The following is an 18,008-nucleotide window of genomic DNA, read 5'->3' on the forward strand; positions in this document are numbered from 1 at the left end:
ATAAGAACCTAAGACTGAATAGATTAAAGATTTCAATAGGTAAATCACAGAAGAGGAAATTCAAGTTATCAACAAATATACACAACAGGCTCAATTTTACTGAAATACAGGAAGTGCAAATAAGCATAATAAATACTGTTTATCAGGTTGGCAAAAATTAACTGAGGTAAATTTACTGCTGGCAAGATGTATGGGAAAAGGTGCTCCTATACTTTGTTTTTGTTAATGTTAATTTTTTGAGACCTTTGGGAAAGCAATTTGGTACTGTCTATTAAAAACATATACCTAGAGCCTCCTTGCCTGCCAGCTTGCTTCTCTCACAAGTGTTCTATCTTAATAAACTTATTTCTTGCCTTAAAAAAATAAAAACATACACCTTATTTATTCAAAAACTTCTGGCAACCCAGAGCATTGACATAAAAAGTTTGGTAGGTAAGGGTATATTTAAAAAACACATCAATGACTTCATGATTGGGAGCAGCAAAAAACTAGAAATGACCTCACTATCCATCAACAGAGAATGCTAGGGTCCATTATGACATAATGAGGCCACTGGAAGGAATGATATATATCTGTCAACTGTGATTCTAAGATGTAATGTTTTGTGCATGATGAGGAAGAGTGGTCCAGACTGTAATGCCAGTTTCTAGACCATTTTGTAAGAAACTTACATACATACATTTGTATATATACACATTTGCCGATGATAAAGGCAGCACAGAGAAATTCACTTGACATTTGCTTTTTGGTAGTGGTAATGGTGATAGTGTGGAATGCCAGGCATGGAGGAACATAAAAGTATTTAGGAAATACATAATTTCAGTTATTGCATTGTGTAAGATGGCCAGGTCAATTTCATGTTCTTACACATACTTCCATTTTCAGTTCCATAATGAAAATTATAGAAACAATTAGTTATGGGAGAGAAGTAGTAAAAAGCCTTAATTTGAGTTTTTAATTGGACTGACTTTTAGTTTGACTTGATGGATTTAATTAATTTCTTTGGCTACTTATCTATATTTTAACCTCATTTTCCATTTCCAACCATTCTCTCCCATTCTTTTTTCATGTATTATTATTTATTAGGCCTTATCATCCTGCATAAAACATATTGTTTTTCTCCTTCCCTCCCACCTCCTTCCTTCCTCCCTTCCTTTTACTTTTTATGTGTGAGTATCCACAATAGGATGTATGGCATGGAATTTTTGTGTGCTTTGTTCATTGCTGTTTCTCCAATGTCCAGTACTCAATGAATATCTGTAGAATGAATGGAGTAAAGGATGTGATAATTAACAAACATTAGTTCAGTTTGCTATTGTCTTTCTCTTTGATTTTGAAAATTTTCACAAGACACACTTAAATGCAGAGAGATCATATCCAGTGTTGGGCTCTCTCTCTCTACGTGTTATCTGACTGATGTACATGTGCAGGAGGGAGGTTCCAGCTTGAAGAATGCTCAGCCTGAATCACAGGGGATGGCTCTTTGATTAGGCTGCTCAACCCTGATTATTCTCCACTGAGGATACACAGGGCTGAGCAAGCTTCCCAAGTCTCTGAAAGGAGCCCTGCAGACTAGAGGAAATCAGGAAGGCTTGGTGGGGGCTTCTGCAGCGTGTCAGAAGGGCTGCTAATCATGGTGCCAGGTGCCACTCTCTGTACGAGGTCAGGGGAAGCCTGGAGGAGAAGTTGATACCTCAAAAATATTTAATATGCAAAACTCTTGAAAGAAACCCTGTGTTAGTATCAAGGGATTGACATCATGATCTTTCCAAGAGCCTCTGGCTGTGGTATTGATTCAATAGTGGTTTCTCTGAGTACCAACACTCTGGTGTCAACTTACCCAGATTATGATCTGGCAACCTCTAGTTAGTGCTGTCTGCTGATATAATGTCAGCATGTGGACCTGGACTCAGAATCTGACCCTCCTCTGGGCTGTGAGGCTTTCCTATCTGTGTTTCCTGCTTTCCAGTTTATCATCATGAAGCTCTTGGTGGTTCTGACACTGGTGGGATTTTCCAGCTTCCTGGTTTCTGGCCGTAAGTAAAGATTCTTACCTGAAAATAAGGTTTGGAGGAACAGTATGCCAGGATATAAACTCTATGTAGAGGAGGGTTTGGGGGAGCCTAGAACACTGGAACCTTCTGTTCTCTACTCTACTCCACTCTTTCATCACTATTTTTTAAAATTACTCAATGAATTTATTACATTTATGGTTGTACAATGATCATCACAATCCAACTTTATAGGATTTCCATTCCACAACCCCAGTGCATCCCCCACCCCCCAAACTGTCTCCTCCGGAGACCATAAGTTTTTCAATGTCTGTGAGTCAGCATCTGTTCTGCAAAGAAGTTCAGTCTGTCCTTTTTTCAGATTCCACATGTCAGTGAAAGCATTTGATGTTGGTGTCTCATTGTATGGCTGACTTCACTTAGCATGATAATTTCTAGGTCCACCCACGTTGCTAAAAATGCCAGCATTTCGTTCTTTTTAATGGCTGAGTAATATTCCATTGTGTATATGAACCACCACTTTTGGATCCACTCCTCTGCCGATGGACATTTAGGTTGTTTCCATGTCTTGGCTATTGCAAATAGTGCTGCAATGAACATTGGAGTACATGTGTCTTTGTGAGTCATGGTTTTCTCTGGATAGATGCCCAGGAGTGGGATTGCTGGATCAAATGGTAGTTCTAGGCTTAGTTTTCTGAGGAATCTCCATACTTTTTTCTACAGTGGGGTCACCAATTTACAATCCCACCAATAGTGTAATAGGGTTCCTTTTTCTCCACACCCTCTTTAGCACTTATTGTTTGTAGACTTTTTGATGATGGCCATTCTGGCTGGTGTAAGGTGGTACCTTGTAGTGGTTTTGATTTGCATTTCTCTAATAATGAGTGATGTTGAACATCATTTCGTGTGCTTTTTTGGGTCATCTGTATGTCTTTGGAGAACTGTCTATTTATATCTTCTGCCCATCTTTTGATGGGGTTGTTTGTTTTTTTGGTATGGAGCTGCAGAAGGTGTTTATAAATTTTGAAGATTAATTCCTTGTCAGTCGATTCATTTGCAAAGATTTTCTCCCACTCTGTGGGTTGTCTTTTCATTTTGTTTAGGGTTTCCTTTGCTGTGCAGAAACTTTTAAGTTTAATTACTTTTCTTTTTACTGTCATTACTCTAAGAGCTGGATCTGAGAAGATGTTGCTGTTGTTTATGTCAGAGAGTGTTTGGCCTATGTTTTCCTCTAAGGCTTTTATAGTATCTGGTCTTATATCTAGGTCTTTAATTCATTTGGAGTTTATTTTTGTGTATGGTGTTAGGGAGTGTTCTAATTTCATTCTTTTCCATGTGGCTGTCCAGTTTTCCCAGCACCACTTATTGAACAGGCTGTATCTTCTCCATTGTATATTCTTGCCTCCTTTGTCATAGATGAGTTGGCTGTAGGTGCGTGGGTTTAATTCTGGGCTTTCTATTCTGTTCTACTGATCTATATTTCTGTGTCTGTGCCAATACCATATAGTTTTGATGAATGTTGCTTTGTAGTGTAGTCTGAAGTCAGGGAGCCTGATTCCTCCAGCTCCATTTTTATTTCTCAGGATGTCTTTGGCTATTCTGGGACTTTCATGCTTCCAAACAAACTTTAAAATATTTTGTTCAAGTTCTGTGAAAAATGTCCTTGGTATTGTCCTAGGGATTGCATTGTATCTGTAGATTGCCTTGGGGAGTATAGTCATTTTGATAATATTGACTCTTCCAGTCCAAGAGCATGGTGTGTCTTTCCTACTATTTGTGTCATCTTTGATTTCTTTCATCAGTGTCTTATAGTTTTCAGAGTACAGGTCTTTTGTCTCTTTAGGTAGGTTTACTCCTAGGTATTTTATTCCTTTGGATGTGATGGTAAATGGGATTGCTTCCCTAATTTCTCTTTCTGATCTTTCATTGTTAGTTTATAGAAATGCCATTGATTTCTGTGTATTAGTTTTGTATCCTGTGACTTTGACAAATTCATTGATGAACTCTAACAGTTTTTTGGTAGAGTTTCTAGGATTCTCTAGGTATAGTATCATGTCATCTGCAAATAGTGATATAGTTTTACTTCTTCCTTTCCAATTTGGATTCCTTCTAGCTATTTTACTTCTCTGATTGCTATGGCTAGGACTTCCAAAACTATGCTGACTAGTAGTGGTGAGAGTGGCGAGAGTGGACACCCTTGTCTTGTTCCTGATCTCAGCGGGAATTCATTCAGCTTTTCACCATTGAGAATGATGTTATTAGCTGTGGGTTTGTTATATATGGCCTTTATTATGTTGAGGTAGGTTCCCTCTATGCCCATTTTCTGAAGGGTTTTTATCAGAAATGGGTGTTGGATTTTGTCAAAGGCTTTTTCTGCATCTATTGAGAGGATCATATGGTTTTTATTCTTCAGTTTGTTAATGTGGTGTATCACACTGACTGATTTGCAGATATTGAAGAACCCTTGCATCCCTGGGATAAATCCCACTCAATCACGATGTACAATCCTTTTACTGTATTGTTGGATTCAGTTTGCTAGTATTTTGTTGAGAATTTTTGCATCGACATTCATCAGTGAAATTGGTCTGTAGTTTTCTGTTTTTGTGGTATCTTTGTCTGGTTTTGGTATCAGGGTGATGGTGGCCTCATAGAATGAGTTTGGGAGTGTCCCTTCCTCTGCAATTTTTTGGAATAGTTTCATAAGGATAGGTATTAGCTCTTCTCTAAATGTTTGATAGAATTTGCCCATGAAGCCATCTGGTCCTGGAGTTTTGTTTGTTTGTTGGAAGTTTTTTAATCACAGTTTCAATTTCAGTCCTTGTGATTGGGCCGTTCATCTTTTCTATTTCATCTTGGTTTAGTCTTGGAAGATTGTACCTTTCTAAGAATTTGTCCATTTCTTCTAGGTTTTCTCTTTTATTGGTGTATAGTTGCATATAGTAGTCTCTTATGATCCTTTATATTTCTGTGGTGTCTGTTATTACTTCTCCTTTTTCATTTCTAATTTTATTGATTTGAGTCCTCTCTCTTTTTTTCTTGTAAGTCTGTCTAAGGGTTTATCAATTTTGTTGATCTTTTCAAAGAACCAGCTTTTTGTTTCAGTGATCTTTTCTATGGTTTTCTTTGTTTCTATTTCATTGATTTCTGCTCTAATCTTTATGATTTCTTTCCTTCTACCAACTTTAGGTATTGTCTATTGTTCTCTCTCTAGCTGCTTTAGATGTAAAATTAGCTTGTTTATTTGAGCTTTTTCTTGTTTGCTGAGGTGGGCTTGTATTGCTATCAACTTTCCTCTTAGAACAGCTTTTGCTGCATCCCAGGGGTTTTGGAGTATCATATCGTCATTGTCATTTGCTGCTAGGTATTTGTTTAATTTCCTCTTTGATTTCTTCAGTGATCCATTGGTTGTTTAGTAGCATGTTGATGAGTCCCCACGTGTTTATGTTTTTTGCAGTTTTTTTTCTTGTTGTTGATTTCCAGTTGTATAGCATTGTGGTCAGAAAAGATGCTTGATATGATTTCAATTTTCTTAAAGTTACCGAGGTTGGATTTGTAGCCCAGGATGTGATCAATCTTAGAGAATTTTCTATGTGCACTTGAGAAGAATGTGTATTCTGTTGCTTTTGGATGTAATGTCCTATAAATATCTATGAAGTCCATCTGGTCTAATGCTTCATTCAGGGCCTGTGTTTCCTTATTGATTTTCTGTCTGGATGATCTGTCCATTACTGTAAGTGGGGTGTTAAAAGTCCCCCATTATTTTTGTGTTATTGTTTATTTGTCCTTTTAAAGTTGTTAGCAGTTGCCTTATATATTGTGGTGAACCTATGTTGGGTGTGTAGATATTTAAAATTGTTATATCTTCTTCTTGGATTGATCATTTGATCATTATATAGTGACCTCCCTTGTCCCTTAAAATATTCTTCATTTTAAAGTCTATTTTGTCTGATATGAGTATTGCTACTCCAGCTTTCTTTTGATTCCCATTTGCATGGAATATTTTCTTCCATCCTGTCACTTTCAATTTGTATGTGTCCCTAGAGGTGAAGTGGATCTCTTGAAGACAGCATATATATGGATCTTGTTTTTGTATCCATTCAGCCAGTCTCTGTCTTTTGGTTGGGGTGTTTAGTCCATTAACATTTAAGGTAATTATTGATATGTATGTTCTTATTGCCATTTTATTAATTGCTTTGGATTTGTTTGTGTTGCTCTTTTTTCTTCCCTTCTTCTCTTGTTCTCTCCTCTTCTGGTTTGATGACTATCTTTAGTGTTGTATTTGAGTTGATTTTTCTTATTTGTTTGTGTATCAATTGTAGATTTTTGGTTTGCAGTTTTTCTAAAGTTTTGATATAAGAATCTATACTTATATGAGATTGTTTTCAGTTGTTGGTCTCTTAATTGCAAGTGCATCTCCAGTGTCCTGCATTTGTACCCACTTCTTGTGATTTCTGATTTTGTTGGCATAATTGTGTGTGGATGATTTCTGACCTTTACTGTATGTATACCTTTACTGGTGAGCCTTGTCATTTGTGGTATTTTTGTTTCCTGTTGTGGCCTTCTCTTTTCTGCCTAGAGAAGTTCCTTTAGTATTTGTTTTAAAGCTAGTTTAGTGTTGCTGTTGCTGAATTCTCTTAGCTTTTGCTTATCTGTGAAGCTTTTGATTTCTCCTTCAAATATGAATGAGAGCCTTGCTGGGTAAAGTAATCTTGGTTGGAGGTTTTTTTTCCTTCCATCACGTTTAGTATATCATGACACTCCCTCCTGGCCTGAAGAGTTTCTGCTGAAAAATCTGCCCATAACCTTATTGGGGTTCCCTTGTATGTTATTTGTTTCTTTTCCCTAGCTGCTTTCAAATTTTCTCTTTGTATTTAATTTTGGTCAGTTTGATCAATATGTGTCTTGATGTATTCCTCCTTGGGTTTATTTTATATGGTACTTGTTGCACTTCCTGTCTTTGAGTGAGTGGTTCCTTTCCCATGTTAGGAAAGTTTTCAGCTATTATCTCTTCGAGTATTTTTTCTGTCCCCTTCTCTCTCTCTCTTCTCCTTCTGGCACCCCTATAATACGGACGTTGGTGTGTTTAATGTTGTCCCAGAGTTCTCTGAGACTCTCTTCATTTGTTTTCAATCTTTTTTCTCTTTTCTCTTCTGCATTCGTAATTTCCACTAATCTGTCCTCCACCTTGCTTATTCATTCTTCTGCCTCCTGTATTCTACTGTTAGCTGCTTCTAGTGAATTTTTTATTTCAGTTGTTGTATTTTGCATCTCTTCTTGTTTAAGTTTTATATCTTGTATCTCTTTGCTCTGTGTTTCCTGTAAGTTATCCATCTTTGCCTCTAGTTTATTTCCAATGTCTTGTGTCATCTTCAGCATCAACAGTCTAAAGCCTTTTTCCTGGAGGCTGAGAATCTCCTGATCACTTAGCTGATTTTATGTTTTTTTTCCTTTCTCCCTCATCTGAGTTATAGTTCTCTGTCTTTTCATTTTTTTAGGTTTTTGGTGTGTTGACCTTTTACAGATAATAGAGTTGTAGCCTCTCTTACTTCTGCTGTCTGCCCCCTTGTGGCTGAAGTCGGTATGGGAGCTTACTGTAGGCTTCTTGATGGGAGGAACTGATGCCTGCCCACTGGTAGGTGGAGCTTATTCCTATCCCTCCTTGGTGTGTGGGGCTTTGTCTTTGGATGGGATTAGAAGTGGCTGTGTGCCTGGGGGGTCTTTAGGCAGCCTGTTTACTGATGGGTGGGGCTATGATCCCACCTGGATTGTTGTTTGCCCTGGGGCTTGTCAGCATTGATTGGCGGGCCAGATTTTCCCAAAATGGCCACCTCCAGAGAAAGGCATGCTGCTGAATATTCCTGAGAGCTTTGCTTCCAGTGTCCCTCCCCACAACAAGTCACATTCACCCCTGTTTTCCCAGGATGTCCTCCAAGAATTGCAGTCAGGTTTGACCCAGATTCCTATGGAGACTTTGCTTTGCCCTGGGACCCAGTGCATCTGAAAGTCTGTGTGCACCTTTTAAAAATGAGGTCTCCATTTTCCCCAGTCCCATGGAGCTCCTGCTCACAAGCTCCACTGGCCTTCAATGTCAGATGCTCCAGGGGCTCTTTCTCCCTGTGCCAGGTCCCCACACGTGGGAGTTTGATGTGGGGCTCAGACTCACTGGTGAGTCTCTGTGAGCCAGTTACTTTCCAGTCTGTTGGGCTTCCCACCCAGGAGGTATGGGGTTGGTTATATCATGAAATCACCCCTCCTACCTCTTGATGTGGCCTCTTTTTCTTCTGGAGTAGGATATCTTTTTGAAGGTTTCTGGTACATTTGGGTGGAGATTGCTCAGTCTTTAGTTGTAAATTTTGTTGTTTTTAGGAGAGAAGTTGAGCTCCAGTCCTTCTATTCTGCCATCTTAATCCCATCATGACTCTTCCATCATTATTTTCACTGACCATTTACAATAGATTTGACTCTACCTCAGGCTTTTCCTAATTTAATCATATCTTTGCTGAGTTCCAACCCTAGATTCCTATTTTATGGTTAGAGTCAGGAAAATCTGTTTAAGAATGTAAATCACATTTACACATACTATGTTTCTGTGGGATTTATATTATCTGTGCATCTTTTCCCCCTCAGCCTATGCAGCAAAGGCTAAAATTATTCAACTATGGCAGCCTGCATTATTGTCCACACTCTTCTTCCCACCACACCCCAAACTGGTGTTCAACTCACATCCTACTTTTCCCTTTTCTCTTTCAGAGAATATAACAGCTACTCCACTGGACCCCTCCACTGGTGAGTCAGCATTTTCACTTAATCGCCTTCCTGCAAGGACCATTTTCCATCCCAGCCTGATGTCAAAGCTTTCATTGGAGATAGGTTATAAGGAATCCTGAGGACAAGTCTGAGAAAGCCATACTCCAGATTCAAATATCCTTGATGAACATGGAAAATCTGCTTATTTTTTATAAGTTATTAGATTATATGAAATCTCAGCTGTGGGTTTATTGAAACTGTGGGTCAATCATTTATTTTTTTCCAGCAGAGAGAACAGGAGAATGAGACCTGATTGTGGCCCAAGAATTTTGGGGAGATGTGTGGAAAGATCTCTCTGGTTATCCTACATAAAAGTGCTGAATATATGCCAATGTGTAAATGAGAGGCCATTGTGTCCCAGAATGAAGGAAGAGAATGTACTTCCTGAAAGTGATGCAGAAATGAGGGCATCAGAAGCACTTTGGAGTGTGGGATACAGCATGTGGAATGTTGGGGTTAAGTAGAAGAAGAGCTCTAAGTGTTGCTCTTTGTAATGGCATCTATGCCTTATTCCCAGGTTAAGGATGTTTTCCTTCTTTAACCTGAAACCCAAGGTTGTGGACCAAAGTTCCTAGTCATTCTTGGACTCTTCCTGTGGTGTCCTGCCCATTCTACGCTCTCTGTCTTGTGCTCATGCAGGCATTCTCTCTTTTCAGCCTCCCTGGCTTGGGGACTTGTGCCCTCTGATCATAAAGGCATTGACTCTAGTCTGGGCAAATATACTGTGTCATGTGTACCCTATGGAGTCCAATATAAAAAAAAATTCTCTCTCCTGAATGAGGCCTGAGGCAGCATGGCTAGCATGTGGGTGTGGAAATGGAGATCCCCAGCTGTGGAGGTGGTTTTAGTTCACTGTTGTGCAGTTTGCCTCTTGCTATTTGTTAGTATCTCTGTAGGGAGTGATAATTCTCATAAGTCTCACCAACTTCCTTTTGAACCAAGTTCCAGGGGATGATGGAGCTTTTGTTCATTTTTATTTTTCTTACAATAACATCAATTTCTCCCATTATGTCTAAAGGGGGTCTCACAATTACTGCTGCAATAGGTGGGGTCCAAGGTCCCACAAAAGGTGAGACAAATATACCCCCTTCCAGGCCAGAACCTGGGGGAAGAGATTGTACTGCATTTAAAGAAAGGAGATACTATTGCTCTAATCTGAGAAGCATCATCTTATTCTTCCTTCTCTTCCCCACATGCTGCAATGGAAATGATGCAGTTCTAAGTTATTCCATGGGAAGCTACCAGGATGTCAGTCTACAAGGGATTTCCTTGTTGCTTCTGAGAAGTGGTCCCTGTGAATAGAGACACAAGTGGATTTGGTCTTATGGGCTCATGCCCTGGAGAAAGTATTGGCCTGTCTCTTCTATTAGTTTCATTACCTATGCAGGGAACCCTAATTCTTTCTTCCCCACTGAGAACAGGGCTATGAAAAGAAAGAAAAGAGGAGTGGGTAGCCAGGGTCAAGCTGTGATAGAACTGATGACATTTGCAGAGGTGAATTCATAATGAGGTCAGGTCAAAGCTTGGTTTGCAAAAATATTGCTCCCCGAGGAAGAGTCAAATTTCTTGACTGGAAGATTTCCTCTTAATTTCAGATGCTGTCACCTCGATCTCTCAGGATCCTGTCACAAGTGCTACTACCGTGACCTCTGCCACCAGGACTACTGATGGTTGTTGGTTTATATTCAGTAAGGCCAACCCATAAATACTTTCTTCATGGGTCTCCTGGGTTCTCTTTGTTTCCTATCTCACAGTAGACTATATTTTGAGGGCAGGAAAGATCATGAGAAAAGCCCTCTTTTCTTTTAATTATTCTCTAATTCCTTATGGATTTTGAAATCAGGTCAACAGGCAGACACCAGGAAAGCCAGAAGTTTGCAGCTTCTTGTTTACCAATTCTACCTGCATGGCTCTTGAACTACTGGCACTTAATAGGCAAAATTTATCCTTCATAGAAATGTCACGGGAGAGTCATAAGTACGTGGCTCCATGTGGCCTGAAAATTGTTTGTTTCCTTTTTAAGGATTTTCCCAAAATAGGAAATAGCTTTACATTCAGGCTTCCTCATGGCAGAAAGCTTTGAGTGTTACTCAGAATGTTTCTGGGCTTTGGAAATCCATTAAGTATCACAGTATAGTCTTCTTATTCCTGGTTCATTATCACCTCTCTTTCAATAACCAGGTGAAGTCAGTGACAAATGTGGTTAATTCTGAATATATGACAAAGTGGTATAAAATTTACATATACAGTGCAATTTAAATCTCAGAGTAACTCTATGCAACAAGTATTTTAAAGATGATGAAATGAAAAATTGCAATAGAAACTTTCCCATGAACATTGTGCACCAAGAAAGGCCATGAATCTGTACATAAACAATGAAAGTCCTGAGGAATCTTTTATAATATTGCTTTATACTCTTTCAGTGTTTGGGCCATGGCTTGGCACTGGCTCAAGAATCTGTACTGGGTAAGCTATAGGTGAGAATATCAGTATTTTTCTCTTATCAGAAGAAATCTGGATTGCTTTGTGCCATAGTATATGGAAAACCACTCCATATTGGTCTTCTTTCCATTTTCTCTAAACTTCCATTCTTCCTAGGTTTGCATCCGAGGCTGCATGTCCAGTTTCTTCTGGACAGGAATTAGTTGACCATCTTCTAGGGATACACATCTCATGTTCTTTTTGACTTCAATGAACTTAGCACCATTTGAAGGAATGAATCATATCCTGCCTGCTTTTTTGGAATGCTCCTGATAATGTGTTTTTTCTTTTTCAGGTGTCTTTGGGTGGATTAAGATAGGTGTGTGCTAGGCGATATCATTGTGAAGGAATCAGCCAAGGCCTTCTGCATTTAACCCATTGGAGTGGGCCAAATTGTCCCTTGATTTGTCTTGATGGAACTACTTTCCAACCCAACCCTACCATGTCTCTCTTACTTTGGATCAATTCACCTGCTTTCAAATAAAAATGATCAGTGAGCAACATCCAAAAGAGTATTTCTTTGAAGTGTTGAGGTGGTGGTTGTATACTAGCTTAATCATTCCAATTGACAGATCGTTTGCAATCACCTAGTTCTTCCTTGTGTTACTCTGAATAAATGGTCTTCCTACATGTTTATCCAATTTTCTTCCAAACAAGACACAATCCTTAGGTATATTACAAGTGACTAGAGTTTTCTCTTATGTGAAGGCACTAATCAACATTTCCTAGCTGCAAATGTTCACTCTGACTCTACCAAACTCTATTATTAACCGAGACATAATTATCTCTTACCTGCAGCAACTTGGCAAGAAAGAGGGAGGGAGCGCCTGAGGTCTGGGAACAGGCCTGACATACATGGGCTTCAGAATTGTTAGGGTTTGACCTGGGCTCTCAGTTTGGAAATGGGGCCCTCTTGTTGGACACAATTTCACAAACACCAACATCGCTCAAGGGCTCTCAGTGACTTTCATAATTTTGACCAATCCATAATTTTGTTTCAATAAGACAAAAAACCAGTCAGAAAATACCAAAGATCCCCACTGCCAGCTAATGACTATAGCTTCATTACCTGTTACAGCTTTAGCCTCACTCTAATCTCTTCTTCTTGCTAAGGTTTGTTAAGTCATCCAGTCACAGCATTACTCAAGCTCCCTTACAGGCACCAATCCAGAGCAGGAGCCTCCTTTCCTAAACCATTTCCCGAATTACCTCCTACAGCTCTAAATCCTGCAATAAATCCTTTCGAACACCTTTGGACTACAGCATCTCTCTGCAATTCCCCATGGTTTACGTTCTCCCCAGTGCAATGAGTAGAAAGTCCAATTGTTTTTTTCACTTTAGCCGTGTTCCTGGTGGGTTTTGGCCGGAGGGCTCTGACACCAAATGTATTAATGGAATGGACATCATATAAAAACAAAGCATGGTACCTTTTTCTTCCTCCTTGGGACATTTACTTGGCTCCTTTTTGCCCAGTTGTGAGAAGCTTGCTAAATGGAACCTTTAAAATTGCCTAAGCTCTCACCAGCAGTAAATGAAGGAGTGCAACATTCCAGGAAAACATTAATGCCATTTTTAAGGAAATAACCGAGGTTGGAATTTGATGCTTACTAAATCTTTTCCTTATTTCAACCTGCACCTGATGAGAACCATTGCTCATAATGATTTATTGAGAAAAGGCAATTAAATTAATAGGTTTTAGCTAGATGTTTTTAGACCAACAATTTCATAGCAGCACATTAGTATGTTATAAACATTACCACCGAAAAGTTTAGAGGATTTAGGTATGTTCTAATTTGAGCAGCTTGTTTTCTTTTTAAATTTCATTTACAAATCTGTAAGAATATACCTGGTTGTTCAGAAAGTGTTTTCCTAGTACAGCCAGTAATTCTTGCAAAATATCTCCATATCATTTTATAATGGACTTGGATGATTCTCAAAAAATTCTCCCTTTTCTCTCCTCCCTCTTGCTGTCTGCTCCTCCCTCTCCCTTAATTAAGAAAATAGTTGAGTTTGGATTTTGATGCTTACTAAATCAAAAACCACACATATGACTACATTCTCATGTTGTATGTGGCAGAAAAAGCCCCTTAAAATTTTTTTTATTAAAGTACAGTTGATGTAGTGATGTGTCAATTTCTGCTGTTCAGCAAAGAAGAAAAATTATCTTATGCCACTTAAGAATAGGCAGAGGAGACTATTAAAGGTCAAGTTAGGGGTGTCTCCTGATGGTTTGAACTGCATGTGATATTGAGATAAGCTGGGACCTGGGACTTGGAATCCTTTAATGGAATGCTTGCACCTGGACAACATCTCCTCCAGCAGCAGAATGCAAAGAAACTGTAAAAGACTAACAATAAGATACAAATGGGATACAAAACCATAAGATACAAAAAGGCCACAAACCAATGGCCTCCCCTGAGGTGCTGGGAGCAAAACCTTGGCACTACCTGTGACCATGATCCCATCTCCAGCACCACCAAGGATGCCCCCTGCCAAACCCATGGACCAGTCTAGTGTTCCCCCTTTAAAGACCCAAGCAACACCTCTTGGGGAGTAAGCAGGGGTACTTGTTCTTTGTTTTCAGTCCTGCATGCTACAGCACAGCCCTAGTAAACCTTGCCTGGAACTCTGGTCTGGCCTCTTATCAATTTCTATTGATTAAAGATTTATGGGCCAGGGTTGGTCAAAAACATGAAAAAGACTGTTTTGGAAGGGCAACATACCATGAGGGATTGGTGAACCTTTATGCCCTTTGATAACACTTTCCCTTCCAAAAGAGTTTCTCAGTTCCCCCAGGTACAATTTAAATTTACATAGATAGAAATCTGTGTAGCTTGACTATAATGACACAAAGATATTTAGTTTATTAGTATATTGCTATAATCTAGTTAGGGAGGATTTTGAGTTAATAACCACTAAGGGCAAATTAACACATAGAATCATAACTGCTTTCTCATAGGAGTAAACTAAAAAAGAATTAACTTTCCTTACTATTCATACGATAGCTAGAGAGCAGTGGTTTTCAGGTCATATTCAAAGCCTAATTCCACCTGTGAAATTCCTGGGAATTATGTGTTTGGATCAACCAGAGAAATTCTCAACTTAAGCAATATGTGGTCAATTTTTAGATCAAGCTAAGAAGTAAGAAAGTCCAGTAGGACCCTTCTTGGTTTTGGCGAAATCAAACTCCTAACCTGGGAATCCCATTAGCCTCTTCTCACAAAGCCACCAGGTGGAAATCTGACTTTCAGTAGGATCCTAAGCAGAAACCCTTATTAGATTTACTGAGAGCAGGCCCCAGGCAGTCCCTATGAGCCCATAGGTTCTGACTGTTCATATGACTGAAGTTTCTGCTGTCATAAATGTGCAGATGAACCTTGGGCAGAAATCAAACAGGATTTCTTTGCAAAGTTCTCCTGGATTTTGATATGAAATCGACCACGGGCATATTCTTCTCCCAGGCCATTTGAAAAATAGCTAGCTTCTCAGTGATGTTTGCTAAAATAGCCCCACCATTGAAGAGCATCAGACTCCTCCGAGGCCCTAAGTACCTATGGGTTTTTGTCATATTCTGAATGGTGGGAGATAATCAGCGAGGGTGACACAGAAATGTTCCCTCATAGAGTAGAAATTTCTTTCTTTCTTTATTTGGTCTTCCAGGTAATGAGAATTTTAATTCAGGGAATAAGAGGATTCTAGAATTGTTGGAAGGGCTGGAAGAGCCACCCTGATCACCTCAGCCTGCATCTTGGAAGCAGGTGTTTCCCAGGAGCTCACCTGGAAGCCTCTGCAAATCCCAAGAACCCCCAGGAAGCTTTGGCCCCTGCCTTAGTCTGTAGCAGAGAAGTGGGTGGTTTTCAAAGACTAATTGAGTGGAAACTTGTTTTTAAGAATGTGCTTAGAATGAAATTTCAGGGAGAGTCCCACACATACAGAAACAAATTGTATTACTACTTGTTGGTGGGAAATGGCCTCTCAAAAACATTTTGTGACCTCACCCAGGGGGTCTGGGGCACAAAACGATTGGATTGCCAATGTAAGTGCTTGAGTTGAGGACAGCGTTGCTGTTCGGAAGCCAGAGTCAAGCAGACTCCTGCAAATGGTAAAATACTAAGGAAAGAAAGCAAGAGTCAATCTCTTCATCGAGTAGACTTGAAAGTTCCTTATATACCAGTGGACAAAGATTTAGGATTCTGCCTCCTGGGAGGCATTTCAACATGACAGATGGTTGGCTTGCAGCCAAGAGTTGCCTGTATTGTCAGGCAAATGGGCTCTAGGTAACTAGGCAAAAAATATTACTTATATTCAGCTAAGAAAATCTTTGGGATTTAGGAGTAGAGTTAATATTCTTAAAATATGAATAAAAAAATGCTAGCTATGAAAGGGATTGGAATGCTGACACAGCTTCCTAGACACACCTGGATTCATGAAAAGAGCATGCATGGGGAAGTCCAGGTCAGGCCCTATTAATGGACACACTGTCCCTGAAGACAACAAAAAGAAAGGACATAATGGAGAAAATGCATCCATATTAAGAGGAAAGGATTGGCCTAATAATGACTGTGGGTGAAATGACCTGGCACTGGAAAAGGGATCATATTGGACATCTCTTGGTAGCCCCAGTATTCTGCAAATGTGTGTAAGTCCTGGGTGTTAACTGGGCATTCATGCTACCCTAGCCTTTGCGTATCCTGTTATAGAGGCAAGCTTAGAGATACAATTAGAGTGTGGAACAATCAACTCATTATGATATTGGTCAACTTGATTATTTTTCTCCCCACATTATGGACTATATTGTTGCTATGAACTATTATTCAATGTACTGAGTGATTAAGGAAACATGATTTTGCGGATAAAATTCAGTTTTTAAATTTTCCTTTTCCTCTGATTTATTTATTTATTTTTCTGTCAAGGAAATGTTATCATTCCCTATATTTAGATAGATGCTCTTTTTGGTTTTCTTGTAGATGTTTTATAATTTTAGTTTTTATGGTCAAGCCTTTGAATTTTGTGTATGGTATGAAAAATGTGTCAGGTTTTTGTTATCATATAGTTATTTCTGTTTTATTATTTTTTTCAGTATATTTTCTTTGAATATCCTTAGCATTTTTTTTTTCTTTTTGCCTTTTCTAGGGCCGCTCCCTTGGCATATGGAGGTTCCCAGGCTAGGGGTCCAATGGAGGCTATAGCTGCCGGCCTATGCCAGAGCCACAGCAACGCGGGATCCAAGTGGTGTCTGAGACCTACACCACAGCTCATGGCAATGCTGGATCCTTAACCCACCAAGCAAGGCCAGGGATTGAACCCGCAACCTCATGGTTCCTAGTTGGATTTGTCAACCACTGAGCCATGATGGGAACTCCATCCTTAGCATTTTTGTCAAAACCAATTAACGGTATAGGTGTGGGGTTAGTTTTAGATTCTCCTTCTGCTCCATTGGTCTATTTTTCTATCTTTATGTCAGAAATCTCAAGATTTAGTAATGAAGCTGTATAAGTTTGGAAATTAGTTGTGTAAGTCTTATAATGTTATTCTTTTTAAAGGTTTTTGGTCTCCATGACACTTTTAATTTTTTCATATCCATTTTGGAATCTATTTGTCAATTTTAACAACAACAAAAAAACCTCAAAAGATTGACTGGGATTGAATTAAAGATATAGATAAATGGATATTTAACATAGCTTTTTCCTAAAAAAATGAACATAATTTATCAATATTTGTTAGGTGTTATTTGCCATAATTAAAAGAATTTTCATATTCCCTGAGAGAGTCTTAATTACAATAAATGCATCCATCAATAATTTTATATTAATGATGTTGTTGCCAATAATGTTTTAAAAATTTTCAATATCCATATGATCCTTTGATCACAAGTGGAAATACAGTTGAATCTTATATGATGACTTTCTTATGACCTTAATTTACTTATTGTTTCTGGCATATATTTGTGCATATGTGTGGTTCTATATGTACAGAACTATATACCAGCATGTAAAGTCAGTTTACTTCATTATTTCTGAACGTTTTACATTTCTTTACTTCCTACCTACTACACTGGATAGAAACACCAGAAAGGTAGAAAATGCCAGTGATAAGAAGGAAAAGACTTGTAATTTCTGATTTTAGGGGAAGGATTTCACCTATTGTCCATTATATATATGATTCAATGCAGTATTTTTTAAGATACCTTTTGTCAGATTAAAGAAACTTTCTTTTATTCCTAGCTTAAAGTGATGCAAGGGAAAAACCTGTAACCAGGAATTCTCTACCTGGCAAGGCTCTCATGCAGATTTGATGGAGGGCTCAAAAGTTTTACAGAGAAGCAAAAGCTAAAAGAGCTCATGACCCCCAAACCAGCTGTACAACAAGTGATAAAGGAGCTTCTGTATGTGAAAAAGAAAAAAGTCATAACTAGAAACATGAAAATTCTGAGAGGTAAAGCTTGTTGATAATGGTAAATACATAATACAGGCAGTAAATCAATCACATAGAAAGCCAGTAGGAAGTTTACAAGACAGAAGTAGTAAAATCACCTCTATACACACCAAGCATCTAAGGCATTCACAAAGCACCCAGATGTCAAGTGTTAAAGGAAGGGACTTTAACACTTCACTCATATGACCGGAGATTGTCCAGAGAGAAAAACCAACAAAGAGACATTAAATGACACATTAAATGAGATGGACATCATAGGTAAATGTAGAGACT

At 38.8% G+C, this 18,008-nt stretch overlaps 1 long non-coding RNA gene across 1 annotated transcript; it reads left to right on the forward strand.

Annotated features, from left to right (window-relative positions):
* Positions 1,887–11,805, forward strand: LOC100523787. Its single transcript, XR_002343972.1, has 4 exons — positions 1,887–2,036; positions 8,763–8,798; positions 10,415–10,507; positions 11,596–11,805. It is a non-coding gene; the product is annotated as an uncharacterized LOC100523787 (long non-coding RNA).

This window comes from Sus scrofa, chromosome 5, assembly GCF_000003025.6.
Source record: "Sus scrofa isolate TJ Tabasco breed Duroc chromosome 5, Sscrofa11.1, whole genome shotgun sequence".
In the NCBI taxonomy this organism is placed as follows: Eukaryota; Metazoa; Chordata; class Mammalia; order Artiodactyla; family Suidae; genus Sus; species Sus scrofa.